Raw genomic sequence first — 7,447 nt, 5'->3', positions numbered from 1 at the left:
GAGGGTGAAGCCCACGCTGCAGTAGGGACCCCCAGGATGTGGTATATGTCAGCGCGGTGAGACATCTGTGAGGTCTGGGAACCTTCACAATCTGGACCTGGCCACCTGCTCAGTGGGCCAATCAAACAGGAGCGTCGTATGGAAAGCGCGAATACAGGCTATTTACTCAGTGTGCTCACTGGGAGGAACAAAGAGGCCTGGGGACTCCTCAAGTCCATCTTGACAGCCCTGAGGGACACATAGGGTTACTTCTTTTTAAATAGTACTTGTTTATCACACACACACACACACACACCACAGAGTTCATGTAAAGGTTAGAGGACATCTTACAGGAAGGAGCTGGTTTTCTCCTTCTACCATGGGGATCCCCGGTATCCATCTCAATGTTGTTGGCCTTGGTAGAAAGCATCTTTACCCACTCTTGCTGGACCTGTTTTTTATTTTATTTTATTTTATTTTATTTTATTTTATTTTATTTTATTTTATTTTATTTTATTGAGGTTTAAGTTAAACGGAGAGCAGAAGCAGTTAAGTGCCCTTCACTGCTGAGCCAATCTCTGCGGTCCTAAAGTGGCCATTTAAAAGACTTTAACCCACAGAGACACATAAATGAACCGTGACCTTGCTCTCTAAGTAGTCAAAGTCCTGAAAAGAAAAGCAGCAGAAAGAAAGCATAAGCAATTATCTTAGTAAAGCATAGAGACTTGATCATTTAAAATGTACATACATTTCCCTGTGGGGACCCAGTGTGTAATGCTTGCTAACAATTGCCTTTTTGTAGCGCATGCAACCTGTTGCCTGTATGGGTTGCCCTAAGAGACCTTGCAGACAATTTTCAGGCAGTCCCAATGTTCTGACCTCATTGCTGCCCCGACCCAGGCTCCAGACAGGGATGTGTGGTGCCTTTGCGAAGCCCCAGGGAACAATGACCAGGGTTCACACTGGCATCCGCACCAAGCTGCAGAATACGGAACATGTGACTGAGGCTCCTGGGAGAGTTCAAGCTCCCAGGCCACCAGAAGACCCACATCTCAAAGAAGCAGGCTTCACTAGGTTTAATGCGGGTGAATGTGAAGACATGGCTGCTGAGAAGAAGCTCATCCCTAATGGCTGTGGGGTCAAATACATCCCCGAGTTGTGGTCTCCTAGACAAGTGTCGGGCCCTGCATTACTGATGTTCCACGTGTTCTCCTGAACCCTACCAAATCATGTCAGTAATAAGTCTCACATCCAGCCTGAGGAAAAAAAAAAGTACATACACAAAATATGTTACTAATTACCCCATTAGCGAAGTTAGTCCACTGAACGCTAGCAAAAATATATGGATATTTCATATGGACAAAGCAGAGAAAAGTTGCAGAATTTTCCCTGTCCAATCACATTAGGGTAGTGGGAGGCTTGTCATTGGACAGGAGAAGGGGGGCAGAGCGAGGAGTTGAAGAGACAGAGAGGTCTGAGGAGGAGAGGGAGAACTAGAATGGAGGCTGACGTGGTGTTATCAAAAGGTTAGAATAATTGTGTTAAAGCTTTATCGTTATCATTTGGCTCTGAAATTATTGTACTGGCATCTTGATTGTGTTATTATTGGTACATAAATCTGATTGTCTAATTAATCATTAAGAGTCTTGATTCTACCGAGTAATTAGGCGTTGAGATGGCTAACCAGGGGTGCGTGGGGCGTTTCATGAAAGTGAGAGGAACTCAGGGGTCCCATCGGAGAGATGGCCTGGTGGGAGCCATGTGACCTAGCAGGGCTGGCGAGTTGGCGGGAGGAGAGACCGAGGGAGTGAGCTCTCCTGGTGCAGGGGGTAGCTCTAGATACTTCCCGCAACAGAGAAATCCTTCAGAAGGATCTCTACATACAGGTCACAGGCCAGTCATCTTTTAAATGCTGGTCTCATGCTTGCCCGGCTAGGACAACTCAGTCCTCTTTGAGTGAGAGCCACAGGCAGCCCCTCCCACCCCACGAGGCTCTGGTGGGTCTGTCCACCCTTCAGCGACATTTCGGTTTTTTTCTGTCTCTTTCTTTCGGAGCTGCCAGAGCCTGAGTCGCTGCTCTCTGGTACCTTGGCTTCCTTGCTCTTTTTCTAAAGCTCCCTGACTGCCACGTGGCCATGTGGTCACTTGTCTGTCACGTGGCTGTCTGCCTGTCTGTCACTGGCCAGCCTCCATGCCAGTGTCACTCAGATTGAATGACTTTCTCTTTCCTCTCTCCCTCTTCCAGGCCACTGCCAGGATTTACACTCCGTCCATTCTGGGGCTTTTCTTTTAAATTCTTTTTTTTTTTTTTTATTTATTTTTTATTTATATGAGTACACTGTAGTTGTCTTCACACACACACCAGAAGAGTGCATCAGATTCCATTACAGATGGTTGTGAGCCACCATGTGGTTGCTGGGAATTGAACTCAGGACCTCTGGAAGAGCTGTCAGTGCTCTTAACCTCTGAGCCATCTCTCCAGCCCCCTTCTTTTAAATTCTTAATAAAATTGTCCTTGAGCTTCAAAAAAAAATTTTTTTTATTAAAGAAAGATATGAGCTATCCACCTTGTAAATCCTATAACAAGATATTCTTAGGCTCAGTTTCCAGGATTTAACAGTTGGGAGTGTTGGACTCTGCCACACCCTTCTCCACCCTGGTGACTGTGCATTACATCAGATTGAGTTGGACCACCCACCAGCGAGGGGAGACACAGTTTCCACCTGCATAGGACAGCAGTCTGGTGACCTCCTCACCCTGCTGTGATCGCTCACTGGTTGGCTTTGCTGGTCGCCTTGCCCAGTCACTTTGCTTTGGACATCTGTCACTAACTCTTCCAACCGTCAACATAATCCGGCCAGACCGAGGTAATGTCCCAGCTAACCAGTTCTGGGTTTTGGTTTTTAGTCCCAAGTTTACAGTTGACTATTAAATTTCTATATTTCCATTAGTCTCCCCACCCCCACCCCCAAGGAAGAGTGGGAAAAAAAAAAAAGAGACAGAAGCACTGTTCTTATACATTGGAACTCAGACCAGACACTGCTCAGGTCTTGCCCATGTGTTTCCCAGCTCCCACATAGCGGTTTTTGCATACTAGCCCCAGGTTGGCAGATACCAAGCTGTCGGGGCTACCTGAGACACGCTGAATCTGGGGGCACACGTTAACTAAATGGGTCTCCTCTTTCCTGCTTTCTTCACACCCTCAAAGCCTTAAATGCCTTTCTCAAATACAAAGCTGCTCTCTTCCCCCTGGCTGCCCAGGCATCAGAGCCAGCCTGTTTATAGCTGTGAGCGATGGGTGAATCACCAACCAGGGGACACGGAACCTCCTTCCCTCCCAAGAAAACTAAGGAAACCTCTGTTCTTCCACCTGGGCTGGAGTACTCCTCAGAGTGCACAGGCACACACAGCGCACGTGCCCCTGCCCCCACACCAGCCGTCTGTCTGTCACTGGGGTTGAATTCTTCCCAAAGCCTTTGCCATGCTGTCTCCTGTACCATTTACATATCTTCTAACAAACCTCTTACCCAAACGTGAACCTGCCTCAGCGACCCCTTAAACCCCAAACCCAAGACTTTTCTCTATATGTATTAATGTAGCCCCCCCTCCAAACCATTCCTAAGCATTTGGGAATACACCTCACACACATTTCAAATTAACTACGCCAAGAATAGTAATTTTACTGTTCAGTGAGTCTGAAAATATTCAAGAGGCTGCAGAGATGAGACGATTACTGGTTATCGGGGCTCACTCGTCTTTGAGTGGACCCAAGTTCTGGGCCCCGCAGCCATACAGGGTGCCACAAAACCACCTCCATCTTCAGCTCCAGGGAGTCCCAATGCCTTCTTTTGAGCTCCATGGATGCCCACACACCCACAGCACAGACACACACATGTACATGAATAAAAACAATTATTTTTAAAACCTCCAAACTGAAGTGACCAGAGGTTCGCAACTCAGTTGTTTTCAGAAATACTAAGAGCAATTTAATGTTTGCCCCATTCAAATTAGTTAGCTATCCTACGTTTAGAAAAGATAAATCCACTAGAATTCTCCCTGGGCAGCATCAGATGGTACAGATGTATCGTTTCCCAGAGTTACAGAAATCACAATAGAGAGCACAACACCCTTGTTTCTTTGTCTCATATGGTTCAACAGAACCCCAAGGTTTCAACAGACGAAATATCAACACGTTTCAATATTCCCTGTAGTGTGGTAGTAATGTAATATGCTGGAACAGCTCAAGAGGACTCCTAATTTGCTCAAAAGAACTGCCAAATTAACAAGGACCATTATACACAGAACACAGTAGCCCAAAGATCTCCACAAGACCTCAGTGACACAGAATTCCTAAAGACAAAGCAGAGGCTGGAATGGTACCAAAACAAAGAAACAAACAAAAAGAAAACAAAACCAAGCAGCTCGAAGGGGACCCCAAACTATAAGAAGACCTGAAGTGCACCCACCAGGGAGTAGCTTACTAAAGGTCAGACTTTCTCGAGAATACAAAACAAAGTCCAAACATCTCCTCTGCTTTACCAAAATGGGGTGGGGGATGGTGTACCTGAGAGGGGATGAAGCGGGTTGCCGGGTTGGACTGGTTAATGTTTCTTCTCCATCTGCGGTCAAGTGCCTAATGCCCACAATATGTCTTTACTCCTGGCCATGGCTTATCAGAGCCTGAGCCCTGGAAGCCCTAACAACCTGGGCTTGGCCATTCACCCTCCACAGGCCAATTAAACTCACAAGTAATAGTGACAAGCAGAAAAGGGAGGTTGATTCGTCCGAGGCCACATTAGGAAGAAGAACAAAGAGTTCCAGCAACACCCATGTCTATTTTTGTGGTCCTGATGTGAGGTTCAGACTTAACTAGAGAAGTAAGTCCCGATCAAGATACTGTCCCATCCATCGCTGACAGATCAGTCTCCAATCTCCCCTGCAAGATGGTCTGACAAGTTCTCAGAACTGTGTGAGATCTCTTTCCCAAAACCATGTCCCTCTTCTGCCTGGCACCAGACTTCAGTCTTCCTTCTTTGTTCGTATCAGGAAGATCACACAGCCGCGAGGAGGGCTGGATGAGGAGAGAGGCTATTTGTGTTCTGTGCAGTGCTGGGGACATCAGGGAGGTTACACATGATGCTTGGAGCCCGGTGAACCCTTGCTGGCAGGCATAGAGAGGTGTGGCTAGCACCATGCTGCTCCATGCTGATCGTGGGTTTGCTTTGGTTTGATCACTCCTCACTATGTCCTCGTTCCTTCTTGTGAAGAGGAATATTCATTATGTGCCACTGTGTACTGGACGCTTGTAACTTGTTTATTATTATTATTATTACTATATAGGAGAAACTCTAGACTTTTGAAAAGTGTTAGGACTCTTACAGACTATAGGGACGTTTAGTGACAGGTGGAATTCATCTTATAAAATGGCTTTGTGATTATAGGGACAAAAGTTGGAAAGTTTTGGCTTAAAAGTGATACATCTGGGTGTCATTGTGTCAAGGGCTGGACTTGTAATGGCCAACGCTGAACTCGATGAGATCTAGAATCCCTTAGGAGGAGAATCTCTGAACGTGTTCATAAGAGAGTTTTTAGATTGGATTAACTGGGGTAGTTTGAATGAAAAATATCCCCCATAGGAAAAGGAAAAGTCCACTTCTTTTTCAGAGGCTTGTCTCAGACCAAGAGCAGAGGCATCTGTGTGACTGAGACCCCGCTCCCTGCATCCTGAGGACAAGGCGTGTGTGGAGGGAGACTCATGAGTCAATCTCAGAATACGTAGTGGGACCCAAGGGTAGAAACATCAGTCAGAACAAAGGAGCCACACACAGGCTCGCCTGTCACCAGGAGAATGTGCGCCAAAACAGGACAACCCTTTCCCTCCTATTGAGCTGCTGGGAAGGGCTTTTAAGATAGAAAGTTGAGGGACACTGAGTGCTATCATTGTGCAGAAGGCAGGAACGAACACTGGTAGAGCCACTTTGGGAGGCAACTTGCCAGCGTCTGTTCAAGAGAGGTGCCTAGCCCGTGACTCAGCAAGTCCTGTGCCCAGTTCTCATTGTGGACACACTCCGAGTGTACAGGGAATTCGGTGTTCTGATGGAACACCACGTGCTGTGGTGAAAGGTGGGGAGAGGCTTCAGTGTTTATGAACGTACGGACCTCTAAAGTGCCTCTATACAGAGCTGGTAGGGTGGCATGAAGCTGTAACCCTGCACGTGGGAGGCGGCGGCATGAGGATTAGTCGTTCATAGGTTAGAGGTTTGTATCGGAGGCTCATAACAAGTTTGAAGCCAGTCAGGCTACAGGAGACCATATCCTATCCCCCAACATTGCTCCCCCTCCCTCCCAAGGCTCAGTACCAATGTTCTCTAACAAGATGAGTAGTTCTGGGTAAAAAGTGAGGTGAACTACAAGACATATGATTATATTTAAAGGGCAAATCCGAGGAGTACATGCTGTTTGTCATTCATGATAATAAGATTTCCCGTGTGCTGGGGCCCTTGAGCACCCCACCTATCAGGTGAGGCACTAGATCAATAAAGAAAAGACTTCTTGTTGGTGGTGGTTTTGTCTGTCCCTCTGAGCCATCGCTCCCAGCTCACTCCCACACATGGTCTTATCTTGTTTTGTAAAGTCTTATTGCTCAGATAAAAACAAAAAAACAAAATAGGGCCATATGTGGGAGTCGGGCTGGAAAGATGCCTCAGCCATTACGACACTGGCTGCTCTTCCAGAGGAGCCAGGTTCAGTTCCCAGCACCCATTTTGGTTCATAACCATCGAAGACCTCCAGTCCCAGGGGACCTGACATCCTCTTCTGACCGCAAGGGCGCCAGGCATGCACATGATGCACGGCCGTACACGCAGACAAAACACACACCCGATAATAGAAGTCTCTTTAAAGACAAGGCGCCTGTGTCTGTCAGTCTGAAGCCGTTTTGTTTCCAGAGGGAATGTTTTAGACAGTGAAGAGACTCAAAGAGGATTCCTTCTTCAGGTTTTATTTCTGGCTCTGTGTTCAGAGACTAATAACAACTTTATTTGATGTTTCCTTCAGAGAACAGAGGTGACTCTGTCATACCTCAAATAAGGAAGGGGAAGTGGGTACCGTAAGATAGCACACCCTTGTAATCGGAACACTTGGAAGGTAGAGGCCAGAAGAACAGAGTTCAAGGTCAGTCTTAGTATACAGCAAGTTGTAGCCAGCCTGGGCTACATGAGACCCTGCCTCAAAGAACCAAAACATAGGCTGACGGAACGACTCCACTGAAAAGGCCTTCCTGCCAAACCTGAGAACCTAAATCCAATCCCTTATTTTTAGCCAAGAATATCCCTAAAATATTTTTTTTTTGGCAGACAGGTTACCATGTGAGCCAGGCTGACTTTGAACTTGTTTCATAGCCAACTGTGACTTTGAACTTGTTTCATAGCCAACTGTGACTTTGAAAGATTTCTCCTCCTGCCTCTAC

At 46.7% G+C, this 7,447-nt stretch overlaps 1 pseudogene; it reads left to right on the top strand.

Moving 5' to 3' along the window:
* Positions 1 to 719: 719 nt before the first annotated feature.
* Positions 720 to 834, top strand: LOC115063467 (annotated as a pseudogene).
* Positions 835 to 7,447: the final 6,613 nt, after the last annotated feature.

This window comes from Mus pahari, chromosome 2 (genome assembly GCF_900095145.1).
Source record: "Mus pahari chromosome 2, PAHARI_EIJ_v1.1, whole genome shotgun sequence".
In the NCBI taxonomy this organism is placed as follows: Eukaryota; Metazoa; Chordata; class Mammalia; order Rodentia; family Muridae; genus Mus; species Mus pahari.
The sequence above is the reverse complement of the archived record's forward strand: the minus strand, read 5'-3'. Positions and strand labels throughout refer to the sequence as shown.